This window comes from Quercus lobata, chromosome 1 (genome assembly GCF_001633185.2).
Source record: "Quercus lobata isolate SW786 chromosome 1, ValleyOak3.0 Primary Assembly, whole genome shotgun sequence".
Lineage (NCBI taxonomy): Eukaryota > Viridiplantae > Streptophyta > Magnoliopsida > Fagales > Fagaceae > Quercus > Quercus lobata.
The window spans coordinates 10,224,991-10,239,307 of NC_044904.1; the positions used below are offsets into that span (position 1 = coordinate 10,224,991).

The 14,317-nt window shown below is 31.0% G+C and overlaps 1 pseudogene; it reads left to right on the forward strand.

Annotated features, from left to right (window-relative positions):
• Positions 1-711: 711 nt before the first annotated feature.
• LOC115994894 lies at positions 712-6,126 on the forward strand (annotated as a pseudogene).
• Positions 6,127-14,317: the final 8,191 nt, after the last annotated feature.

Below are 14,317 nucleotides of genomic sequence, written 5' to 3' on the forward strand. Positions count from 1 at the left end.
TTAATTTTTTTAATTTATAGGTACAATAAAAATTCAACTTATGACGTCAGTTAATAATTATTATTCTTTATTATTAAGTCAAGACACTAATTAGTTTTTTATATAAGTGAAATTTGAACCACAAATCTCTTATTCGACTACAATAGACTTTATTAATGTATGTATATATATCTATATCTATATATAATATAAAAGCGAGAATGACCACATGTTGCTTTTGTATCTTGTTCATTGCACTAGAGCACTTGACAAAAGTTTCATCCAAAATAAAGACTTACTCTTGAATCATCGAGTAACAAAACAAATGAAGAACTTCTCATATTATCAAATAGCCATGACTTTCTATAATTACCTTTAATTTTCCAAAACAATGCCACTTTCCACAAACGATAGTCTTTTTCCCTCTTGAATCAAAGGGAGTCTCCCATTTGTCCCGATGTTAGTTAAATACAATTTATTTTCAACTTTTGGTTCCAAACATATTTGAAACTATCTTACTACAACTCATAATGTAACGATTAAACAAACCATTTATAAGTAGTTTTACTCACATTACTTTTTTAATAAGTCATATGACTTTTTTAAAATAATATACATAAATAGTATTATAAATCGATACGTAAAAAGTTAAAATATATTGCTCCTAACATATTTGGAGTCAAACTTTGTTTAAAATATTATTATTTGGTGCACGCTCTACTGCACAAATCAATGGTAAGGGTAGTGTTGTTGAAATTCTTTTTTTTTTCTTTTTTTTTTGAATGGTGTGTAACTATGTTGCAAGGAAATATATCTAGAAATATATTTGGATAGTTTTATCAATCACCAAGAAATGAGAGGAATTTTCCTCCAAAAACTGTTTGCAAGTAAAACCATTGTAATACTAAATTATTGTGAGTGGGACTAGACCATAGTTAGGCAAAATTTGCCAGATAGCATGATTTTAGGAAAATTTTGGGAAACTAGCACACCAATGAAACTATTTTATAAATTAGACTGTTTTTGGAACTCAAGTTTGGGCTTGAACTTGAGTTTATCAAACTCGAGTTCCATTCAATATTGCTGCATAGTGCTTGGAACTCGAGTTCCAAAAACAATCCAACTTACAAAATAGTTTCAAAAGGCATGCTATGTACCAAAATCTTTTCTAGAAAATTATTATTCAGCAAATTTTGCCATAGTTTTAAAAACCATAACAGTCAAACAACCGAAAAATATCCCTGTTCCCGTTTCTGATTCGATCCCTTTTTTTTATATATACGAGATAGAAATTCTACTCTAACCTAATTCTAGCCTAATTTAAATATGAGAAATGATATGTCCACAATATTTTCATAACATTTTTACAACAAATCTTAAGTAGCAAGTTGTTACTGATTATTATTGTTAAGGCAAAAAAGTAATCTTAGTATTAGGTTCAAATTTGAAGCAATAAAAACAAACCACCTAGGTAAACTCCTTTGATTTGAACCAATAAAAACTAACCATCTAGGTAAACTCCTTTGATTTGAACCAATAAAAACTAACCATCTAGGTAAACCCAATAAAAACTAATCTTAGTGTTAGTATGTTTGAAACTCCTTTCTACTAGGGACTTTTATCCGATGCCAATTTGAATAGCCGTTTAAACCCTGAACCATTTCATAAACTCAAAAGAGAAAGAATGTGGAAGAAAAACCAATCTTAAACCAAACCATAACACACACACACAAAATACCAATCGAAGAAAAATATGGTGATATTCATAGCTCGAACTCTCTCTACATCCCAAAAGCTCAAACACTCCCTCTATTCTCTCTCACAACGCTTTACCTTTGCCCAACATCAAGAATAACTCCCAACCCAAAACCCCACCATCTCCATTTCTCTTCAACTTCAAATCTTTCTCTTCCTCAATACCATCTATACCCTTTACCCGCGATGGAAATTACGAGGAACCCACTTCCCTTGTCTGCCCTGGTTGTGGGGTTCACATGCAAAACTCAAATCCTAAGCACCCTGGCTTTTTCCTCAAGCCCTCGGCGAAGAATCCCGATTATCACTAACATACCCATCTCGTTCACATTGCTCAGGAATCGGAATTTCCAGGTTCCCTCAAAGGGGTCTCGTAATTCAGCCCAAAAATGGCGATGAGTCGGGTTTTGATTCGGGCCGGTGCCATTCGCTGTGGCATTATGGGAAGGTGAAGGATCCGACGGTGGAGAATTTGCTGCCGGATTTCGATTTTGATCACACGGTTGGGAAGCGGCTGGCTTCGACGGGAGGGACGCGCTACAGATTTCGATGGCTCGTTTCAGAGGAAGGTGGCGAGTCTGGTTTCGGAGACGATAGAGGACAATTCGGGGGCGTGGAAGCAAGGTTGTCTGATTTTGATTTTGTATATTCTTTATATGTTTATTTAAAGGTTGTCTGATTTTTTCATATTGAGAATCATGAATAGAAGTATAGAAGATTATGCACTGCAATGCCTTTAGAATCAACCAGCTGTTATGAGAGCAGTTGGTTTCTAGATGTTTAAAGGTTCTAGATTTTTTTGCGAGGGGGATTTCAGTTAGGTAGCTTAGTTCAAACTTTACAATTTTGAAGTGAAAAATGATGTTTTTACTTTTATTCAACTGAGGAGCTGAAGAGGTGATATTAAATATGACCAAATGATGCAAGCAAGATAGTTAAAGATGTTGCTTAATTGAGTTGAGTTATGTCTTTTTCCTTTTGTAGAATTTAAGGTTTTCGATCAGTATTAGACTGTTGTGCATTCGTTAAATGGGGGTCAAGGTCTCATTTTTACATCAATCTTTTGATATCTGTAGGGGTACAGCATAAGCTGTTACCTAGAGTTTCAGTTTGGTGTTGCATTGCCTGCTTACTGGTGACTTTGCTTTTATTCTCAGACAGCTGTAAGGAACCTTTTTTTTAAGGCTCACCATAAATCATTTGGTCAGTTAAAGTTGATTCATGCCAATTCAATGTGCAAAGATTATGAGGTGGAAAGGTTGCTGTAAAATCATATGTAGTTAGATTACCTGATCACCTCGATGCTAAGGATTTTCTTCTTCTTCTTCTTTTTTATAGGTGATATAAGTTTTATTGATAATAAGTACATCATGTTCACAATGGTGAACAAATTGTACTTGAAACAATTACAAATAAATCAAAGGGAAGATTTTCTTCTTTTTCCTTCTTAGCTCAATCAAATGTTACAATATATGGTCATGGATTTGCCTGACTGGTACTTTGATGGGGTTGGTTGTATTCCTAGCACTGAGTGTGCCTTATTGGGGTTTATTTGGTGACAGTAAACCAGAAAGATATTCTCTGCAAGACTTGAATGTAATTCTTAAATCTTCGAGTCTGTAATTACTTGGATTAGTAGAGTTTATAAATATTTTGCCGTTTGCAATGTATATTTTTTGTGCTGGAAGGAGAGTGAATTTATACTTTGTATTTAACTTTCCTTTTTCCAGCCTTGTATCCTTCTCATTACAAATATTTACTGGAAGGCTGGTCATGATTCTTTTTGTTTTATTTATTTTTCTCTATTCCTGATAATTGTCCTTTTCTGCATCTGCTTTTAGCTTGTTATTTCTCTTGGGACAAAGTTTAGCTACAAAATAATTTACTTTGATTTCTCTTGGGACAAAGTTTAGTTATAAAATTAGTTATAACCTTAGGCTACAACCTTACTCAATATTTTTTTATTGGAGGTGAATTTTGATAAATCCATAATTGGATTATATCTTCTTCTTATATGCTCCATACTTGCAAAATTTTTAGAAAATTAAAGATCAATAGCTATGTGATTAATAAATTATTTAAATTACAAGTTCTTGTGATTTGAAATTATGCATAAAATATAAGTCTATTGATCATATAGTAAATAATATCCAATTGACACAAAATTAGACATATGTATTAAAAACGTAAAGAACATGCAATTCAACGGTTAAATTTTCAAAATATGTAGCTACAATTTTGTAGCTAAATTTTGTCCTTTCTCTTGTTATTATGTGACATGAGAGCAGCATTTGATTTGTCTTGCACCCCAGGCAGCAGCATGCCAGTCAATTCTTTACCAAAAAAATTGATTTTAGCTTTTAAGTAGAGATGCTGATGCGCAATGTTATTTGATTAGTTTTGTAATAAATGTTTTTCCATTGAGTTTTGAGCTCTAATGCAACTCCTCCTTTATAAGAACAGGATGATGACTGATGAGTGAGTTTGTTGTATAGTTTACAAGTCCAAGACTATTTAATAACTACTGCAAGAATACTGTGTCAAAACTCACTGTTTCAAAGATAGTTTTTTATTTGATGGTTCTAGCAGTTATTTGATAGTTTGTTATTCTCTGTTTTCCTTACCAATTGATATCTGTTCTAGCTCATGCTTTTATCATTTGAATTGTGACAGGCTGGTCATACAGCTCATATTGCTGTCCTTATGAGGCTGGATATAGAAGAATCATCTGTAGATTCTATCTACATCACAGTGTGGGGCCTGTGGGCATCTCCTTATCTCCCATTACACATGGGAAAAACAGGAAAACGCACAGATAATGCCAGAAGAACATTTTGGCCTTCAGTTGCAGGTATTATTCTGTGATTCCCTGCTTGCTCATGGTTTTTTTATTCTAATAATCAGTAGTCTATGTAACTAAAATTTTATGAATGGGGGAATTTTTTCTTCTTACACCTGAAGCACCTAATAATAATTTAATCATGGCTTCTTTTAGGTCGATCCTTGAGATCCATGTAGTATATAGGATAGTGCCTGGATGTGGCAATTTAGCCAAAATTGATTTTCCTCTTGGCCATTTTAGAATTCAACTGGCATACAGCAGTTTTGCACAGGCATTTGCCTTAATTTGGTACCCCCCCTCTCCCCCTTCTGTGTGTGTATTGTGAGGGGGGAGACTATTCTACAAATCTCAGTGCCCAGTTTTGGCACTTGTGGTACACTGGCCCTATTATAGGCCTGAGTCTAAGATGATAGATGCTTATCTACTTATCAATACTTATCTCATTTTGCTCTTATGGAAGATGCATGCTGCATTATGGTTATGTAATGTGTATTATATAATTGTGACATCAATTGTGAATTTACCCTTGCTTCAGCCGCCGATTGGGGAGAAGTGAGTTGAAGAGCTTGGGAAATGGGTGAGAAGGGAGTTCGAGGCAGTCTTAGGTGTTTGGACCTATGAAGGAGTTGATGTTGTGCTTCGCAATTCTTTAATACCTTATAGATCACATACTTTTGATGTTGCAGGGTTTACAGTCTCAAAAATCGTCTCCAAGGCTGACCAAGCTTTAAATAAGTGGCGCCAAAATGAAAAGAAGAGGAAACAGAGTGATCCAAAAGTATCCGTACCAGCTGAATCACCAATATTAATAGTTGGTGCGGACTCAAATTCTTATTGAGTCAGGCAGTATCATAGGAAGAAAAACAATGTGTGAAATTAACTCAAAGATTATGTTAACAAGTATGGATGAGGAAGACATAGTGACAAGTATGAACCTAGCTTGTGAGAGGAAGCAAAAAGCTAGCAACATTGTCAAGCCACAGATGGAATGATTGACACTCATTGACAAGAAGTGTGCCGGAGGATTTATATCTGGCCATCTTTTATTTTCGAACAACGTTGCGTGGAATATCTAAAAGAAAACACAAGATGCTATGAGCAGGGGATTCTTCTTTAGACAAAGGGCTTTCTCTTCTTTCTTAAAAGCATATGATCCAGCTTAAATTTATTGGTGGAAGACAAAAAGCTCTGCCCGAGTCATATTCTACCCAAAATTCTAATACTGCCCCAGGCCATGGAAATTACTGTTAGCTTACAGTTGCTTGTGTTTTGAAGATGATTACAGAGAAGCTCTAAACAATGTGTATGGGTGTCAGAGCTATTGTAACAGAGTTTATTTGTTGTCATAATTTTACCGCCTTCTTTCTTCTTGCAAGATTTGATTATGATAAATCGATGATTCAGGTTTTATTGAATGCTGAAGCAGTGAAGTATGGATGGGGCATTCCCAGAAAAGTCACTCTTACACGTTTGTATTACACATTTGAAAGCTCAATATTTAATCATATGAACTTAGTGAATGGTTCAATTTGATGTGGTCATTAGCCCAAGGGTTCCATTTTCTGCAGTTGATCCTTTCACTAGGATGTAGCCTTGAGTCTCTTGACCTCAAATGATAAGTAATTAGTTAATTAATAAATATCATACGAAACTGAATTTGGGAAATCATTGAGGGGGAGTAAGCTCATGTCACCTTTATAAATTGCTTTTGTGCAAACCCCAAAATTGTACAAAGTGTTTTTTGTTTTGTTTTCTTTTCCAGAGTACAGTACATAGTGTAGTCTGGAAAAGAAAACAAATCAGTACTGTAGTCTGGAAAAGAAAACAAATCATTGAATGACCCATCATTTGTATTTATGAAAAAGATTGACGAAGAAGCTTTAAATGAGTTTTTTAATAGAATTGGAGAAGTAGTATCCGTGTATTGGAACCACGCAAGAAAGTATTCTTTGCACGCCACAAGGTTATAGAAGTTTATACTTTTTACTGCCTTAAAGTATGAGCTGCATCACTGTTATACCCTATTATTTGTATTACTTATCCATACCTTATGTATAATATATGTTACAAGAATTCATGGATTGTTCCTTTTGAATTAATTTTTAGGTCTTTTAACTCTAAACATAATGGATTGTTTACAAAGAGTTGTGTCATCTTACACTGTGGAGTCAATGCTTTAATTTCTTTACCTATATTATGATAATATGATATACCTTTTTTCTATATAGACTAATTCTATATTCAATCCTGTCGTTATGATTTACTGAAATAATAGTGAGAAATAATCACACCTAGCCTAATTCTAGATTCAATTTTTTTTCCATAATTCTAGATTCAATATAATAGTTTTAAATATATATATATATATATATATATATTCAAAACAATTGTGGGAAAAATTACAAATAGTAGCCACTCATGCTATATATAGAGATTTGCGTTTGTTTCTCAAATAAATTATATAAGTTTATGAACAAAACCGTGTTATACAGGCTTAACTAATTATGACTAAAACTAACTTCTAGGGAATTAAAGGGGAAAAAATAATAAGATTCAAGATTTTTCTTTTTCTTTTTCTTTTTTTCGTTTTTCTTTTTTCTTTTTTTAGGGGGTTAAGATAAATTTTCTTTGGTGGTAGGAATCTCTTTTACCTCATTACATGACTATTCTTAAAATTATATTAGTGTATTAAATCACATACTCATTAAATTATTTAAATAATTCATATAATTATTAAATAAATAATATAATTAAAATATAAATAAAAATTCATTTGAGTTGACACCTAGTGAGTTAAAATATGAGTAATGTTACAGATCCGTTTAAGGACAACCTATTTAATTTTTTACCTGCAAATAATAAAGTTACCATTGACAGAATCACAAATATTGTCGTTGCCAACAGTGGGACCCGCTGGTATTGTTAGCTTATTTTGCTTGCTTTTTTCTCCCTTTGGGCTTATTTAGCTTATTCACGGGGGCCTCTAAAAAATAAGCAGAAAGCCAACTTTTCATCCATTTCGAAATGCACTCTACATACAAAATTTTTAGAATAGTTGAGTTCACATATTTTATTATTTTTTATCTAACGTTCAGTTTATTTCAGCATTAACATTTTTTTGAAAGCATCACTTTATTATTTATCATTAATAACTTCTTCTTTTTGAGGTTTCTTTTCTATTAACAACCTATCAGTAAGCAATTGTTAAATATTTTGTTTAATCTATACTAGGAATACTATTTAAGAGGTTTCTCTTTATTTGGAATCTTCAATTTAGATGCCCAAAATACCCTAAAATTCACTCATTTTTAAGACTTTAATCATAGAGTTAGATATGTAAAATTAGTTGTAGGGATAAGAGCTCAGGATTGTATATTGGGCCTTGGGGTTTGACCGAGGACGTTAATGTGTCTGAGGACGAATAAACAGTAATAAGGACGTTAAGTTCAGAGTCCCATGAGTAACGTGCAAGTGAAAAGATTGAGAAAGGTGGTCCGAGGAGGTTGTTTCCTCGGATAAGCCAAGCACAGGTCAAGTGTATATCATATCGTTCAAAGTGACCTTCTAGGAAATTCCACTAGCAAAGATGTGCATTATAAACATACAAGAGGGATGGAAGCCGAGAAACGTCTAGGAAAAGGCTGCTACAACCACATTAAATGCTCTGCAGCTAACTTCCTGACTGCATTAATGTGAAAAGAACTCCTGAACAGTGCTGTATTGGCTATCCCAACTCACAAAAGGGGTGTCTGATAAGACAAGCACTCAAGTAGTGGCTTAGATGATCAACAAGTGAAGAACCAAAATCGTTCAAAGGGGACTATATAATGTAAGAGACCCTCCATGAAAAGGGGAGAGGAAAAATGAAAAGAGAAACACTGTAACAATTAGGAAATAAATTTATAATCATACTTAAGATAAAGATACGAGAACTAATCTCCTCGAATCTCTTCGAGGACGACTTTCTTTAGTTGAAATCCATTTATCTTTTTATTTCTGTCACTTGAATCCACTTAATTTGCCACTCAACTCATTCTAACCCAGTTTTCCAACCCACTCTCTACAAATTTATTATTTTGAATCTTTTGGGCCTAAGCCTGTTCATCCTTTGGGTCAGGGATTCAAACTCGATCCTTACATTAGTAATTTAAAAACTCCTAATTTTTAGCTAAAGTAAAAAATAAAAATAAAAACAGTTTGTTCTCTCATTTGCACATTTCTCTCTCACGTTAGTTATCAAGTCCTAATACAACTTTTGAAAAAATATAAAATAAAAAAAAAAAAAAATTTCCACAAACGTACCATTTTTTTTATAGCTAAACTGTTTTTTTTCTCACTTCCACATTTCTCTTTCACATCAGTAGTCAAGTACTAATACGAATTCTTCTTAAAATAAAAAATAAAATTAAACTGTCATGAGTAAAACGTGTAAACCCAAAAAATAAATAATAAAAAGCTTCATCACACACGCGAAGCGCATGTGATGAGGCTAATTTTATTTTTATTTTTTTTATGGTTCTAGAGTTGTTTTATTCTTTTAAATATCCAAACCAATTCAAAAAAAAAAAAATCTGTCCTTTTTTCTTAATATCACTTCTAATAATAAGCTTTTATAATTGGGGTTAGAATTGGAGTCGCACTCGAGCTAACGCCACATGGACCCCATCCCTTGTTGTTTTTAATCCCTTGGAAAGTCCAAAAAACCAATAGAGACTAGGATGTGTGTGAGTTCGAGGTCTCCGAGCTGCGGTTTGAGCTGGTGGTACCCATAGGCTTACCGAAATATACTATGGGACGTGGGACAATGACTGCCACACGCGAGTCCCCTTTTTTGTTTCTCAAAAAAATAATAATAATAATAATGTGAGTTCCAGTTAACTCAACTAGTAAAGTCTCTAATAGTTGTATAATAAATTTGAAATTCAATCATCGCCTATATCAAAAACTAATTAATGTCTTATTCTGATAATAAAGAGTTATCATTAGGAACGGATACCCTAAGTTAAAACTCTCTAAAAAAGAATAATAATAATAATAACAATAATAATAATAAATTCCCATAAAATAAATATTGCTAGTGGCGTGGTGCAATTCCTCGACTTTTTGAGGTAGTTTGGATACGGCGTTTTGTTTGCTGCGTTTTCCCTTTTTTTTTTTTTTTTTTGAGCACGCATTTTACCCCAACAGCGGTTACTGTTCATGTACTGTACATGAACAGTAGCCACAACTTTTGACCAATCTTCCGTGAACAGTGCATCCGTGCACTGTTCACGGACTCACAAATTTCATTTTTTTATCAATTTTTTCATTAAAAATGGGTCCCACAGCACTATTTATACATTTAAAAATTATTTTGCTACAGTGTTTTCAGTTTTCAGTTTTCAGTTTCAGTAAAATAAGTTCTATCCAAACAGACCCTTTATATCTATTTGTCAGAGTTCTATAATCTATTTGTATTTTATTTTTATTTTTATTTCTTTTTCTATTAATTATATAAAAAGAGCCAATAGGCTCATGAATAGTGTTTTTGATTTGTTCAATTATTTTCAAGTATGCTAAGATTTTTTTGTTTTTGGTTTTTTTTTTTTTAAATTTATGTTTACAGTATACTTGCAATATAAACTTACATTAACACAAAAGAGGTAAATGTTGTACACATTTGCAAAAAATGATAAATATTGTACACAATTAACAAATGTGTACAACATTTGCCAATTTTTGTTTTTCTACGATATAAATTTACATTGTAAGTAAAATGTAAACATGGAGATATTATGAAAATATTGTGAACTATGTGTTAATTCCTTGTGGATCAAAATAAAATAATAAATATCAAATTGGGATCTAGCACATTTAAAAATAAAGGTATTGTATTATCAAAATGTCATAATATTTTATTATTACTACAATATTTTCACAACAACTAAAATGAAAGTTGCTTATTGGTGAAAATTTTATTTAATTGAGTTGTCTTTTTAGTGCTATAAAATTTGGAACTCCATTCATGAATATTTTTTAGATCTAACTATTCTGCTGGTTTTCAGGCACAATTTGCGCAGCATGACAGGCTTCCAACAATAATGTACCTGACCACTGCTTGTCATTTCCATCAAAAAAAAAAAAAAAAAATGACCACTGCTTGTCATCTTCCTATTGATTCCTAACGATGTATACAATAATTATAGGCTGCAATCATAAATTCCAAAGAGATAAATTTGCATCCAACAAGCAACATTGACAAGTCGTAGTTTTCAATTAATTTGATTAATAAAATTTTTAATAGTTGAATAAGAAGTTTGAAATTTAATTTTTATTTATATCAAAAATAAAATAATGTCTTAATTTAATAATAAAGAACAAAAATTAATACCTTAATCTAATAATAAAAAATAAAAATCACATAAACAATCACCATAAGTTGAAATTCTAAAAAAAAAAAAAAAAAAAAAATTTCCTGCCGGCATGTTTTATAATTTTTATTTACTTTATGTGCAGCGGAACAAAAAAGCAAGAAAAGTGTCGTACTATCCTTGCAACAATTATATAGGTCTCAGTCAATTATGTGAAAGGGTCCCGACTAATGACTAAGCATTGACAATAATGTAATAAACCCTGGTCCATATCTTCCCCCACCGTGACCGGCATCCCCCTAAAAATTGATTTTGATAGATTATTAAAATTATTAATATTTTCGTTTAACTGGTTGATATCTTTTAATGATTTCAAATAAAACATTCAGAGTTTTAATCACTTATCTCCTAATTGTAACTATTAAATTATTAAAAAAAAAAAAAAAAAAAAGACTACTCAAGAAAGAATAAGTTATTAAATAACGCAATTTTATATATCCACATATTATTTGACTTTGACATATCTCTTAATCTTGGGGTTTAACATAAATTTTTTATATATTCTTTTTATAAGAAGTATATATATATATATATATATTTGGATGCAAAAATTGTGGTATATAAATAGGCTTAATATACTGCACAAATCATTATTTTGGACAAAACTTTCCATCAAATTTGATTTAAGTATAATTTCTTTTAATCATGTATTTAAATTATTTGAACAAATTACATGACTATTAAACACATACATATTTTTTTGAGTCGCCACATAATAAATTGGAAGAATTTCCTTAAAACTGATTCAGTAAATAAACTGACAACAAATTTTTTTTTCCTTATGAATTATGATGCTCTGATGAACATTTTCGTATGATTGCATTTTGTTGGTTAGATCACGCTAATGATCACATACTGTATTTTGCTTTGAGGTTGTGTCATGCCTTAATGCATTAAATCCTAGCTGGAGTATGAAATGATTTGTACTAGTAAAATTAATTAGTCAGCATTATTTTGGTTATCACAGTCCCAAGATTCACTTATTTTTTTTCTTTTCTTTTTTTGAAAAGTAGATTTTTCTTAGATTAGCATTATAAGAATCGCGTTCGGTTTCATTCATGGAACTAGAAAAGTGCTTGGATAATTACCTATACCTTAGCTATTACTAATTTGTCATGGAGCATACATAAAAGAAGAACTTAATAGAATTTGGACAAATTTTTCCTTCAACTTACAACTAACTTGTCATAGAGAATACATAAAAATAATGAATTACTAAAAATTGGACAAAAGTTTCCTCAAAACAAATTTGCATAAATAACTTCTAACCCATTACATGGCGATCAGATGTTCATACACGTATATTTTAGTTACATGACTCATTAAGTTATTTAAATAAGTCACTCATTTTGAAATAGAGCATGTAATTAAAATTATACATGAATTAATATTTTAGTTGTTATGGTTTTATTTTAATTAAAATAGTTGAAGAGAATGTAACTTTATATGCAATTTGACAATTTCAAACCTTCACTATTTGCACGATCTATATGGAGCCTAAAACTTGTCCAGCTAGAAAATAAAGAAAACTCCCTGAACTTCCATTTGGATTGAAATGAAAGGAGGAAAAGAAGAATTACAATTTGCAGTTATTTGAGTTGGAGTATTGAACTATTCTAGAGCTGTACTTGTTCAATTGTGTTTGTGTTATGCATGTTGTTTAGATTTCACCATTAATGGCATTTATGAACTAAACCAAGTAGTACTTGTGGTTGGTCTCATTTCTTTTCTTTTGTTGAAAACAATGAAGAGGAAGATTGATTATGATTTATGAAGACCAGTAACAGCAACCAATAACAAGTGGAAATTAAGAACTTATGATGGGTGTACATCTCATTTTTATTTTGTAATTAAAATATAAGATACAATTCTCTCCAAAAAAAAAAAATATATATATATATATATATATATATATATAAGATACAATTGTTCTCATTTATTACTATACATAAATTGGGATGAAAATTTATATACACACGGTAGACATAATTCATGCACATACTCCACGCATAATTATAAATCTTTACCATCAACGCCTTAATTTAACTAAGATTACTCTATAATATTCATCTCATCATTTAAAATTCATTAATATAATAAAAAAAATTTGTAAACTAATGGGCACTATGGACATATTACTTCCTCATTTTTATTTAAGGTAAAATATTATTTTAGCCCTTAAATTTTAACAAAAATTTGTTTTTTGTCCCTAAACTTTAAAAAACAAAAATTTGTTAAGAGTTTTTTTTTAATAGTTTAGAGACAAAAATAGGAATGAAATAAGAACTTTTTTAATAGTTTAGGGATGAAAAAAAAAAACTTTTAGTAAAATTTAAGGATATAAATAAAACATTTTCAATAGGTTAGGACATTTAGGTACAAAAGATGAATTTTTCAATAATTTAGGGACGAAAAATGAACTTTTTAAACTTCATGGATGAAAAAACAAACTTTTTGTAAAATTTAGAGATTAAAATAGTATTTTTACATTTTATTTATAAGGAAGTGGTGTTATAGCCTTTGACCAAACTATTCCACTCCATGCCCAGAAGACGCTCCAAAAATCAACCTTTAGATTTATTTTACGCCCCAAACCAATGAATCCACCACCTTAGGCCAACAATTTGGCATCTATTAGTGCACCCCACCATCTAACCATCCAACTAATTTGTGAATAGCGATACTAATTTTGGATAATTAAACAAACATTGTAAATGAATGTTGAATTAAAATGTTGACTATAATCATGTAATTTAAGATGGACAAATGGTCCTATTATTTATAGTGAGTTGGTACACTTAAATGTGTTTATTTTCATTGATTTATTTTGTTAAAAGCCATATAAAAGTACAACTATACATTAAAAAATGCTATAAAAAACTATGTATACCAAATTTAAAAATTAAAAAAAAAATGTTTAAAAATAAGTGGAATCAAATGAGGACTAACCCCAGATAAAAATTTATTCACTCAATAAATCTAATCTCCAATGTGGAGATCAAAGTTAGCACAATCATAATAAAAAAATAAAATAAAATAAAATAAATTATCTCTATGCGGTATGCACTATGTATTAGTGTAATATCATATTGTTTTATTGTGTTGTTCTATGAGATAAAGATACACCACAAGATATTTTCATTGATAAATATATATAAATATATATATATATATATATATATCTCTTACGTGTCTGTTTTATGGGGTATGCTTATTACAAGCATGTGAGCGTGAGTATGAGCTTCACACCCACATGCTTGTGAGGGAGGCTTGCTCCATAAAGAAGATCGCACCAGATTCGGGATCTATTATTGGATAGAGTTTTTTTTTT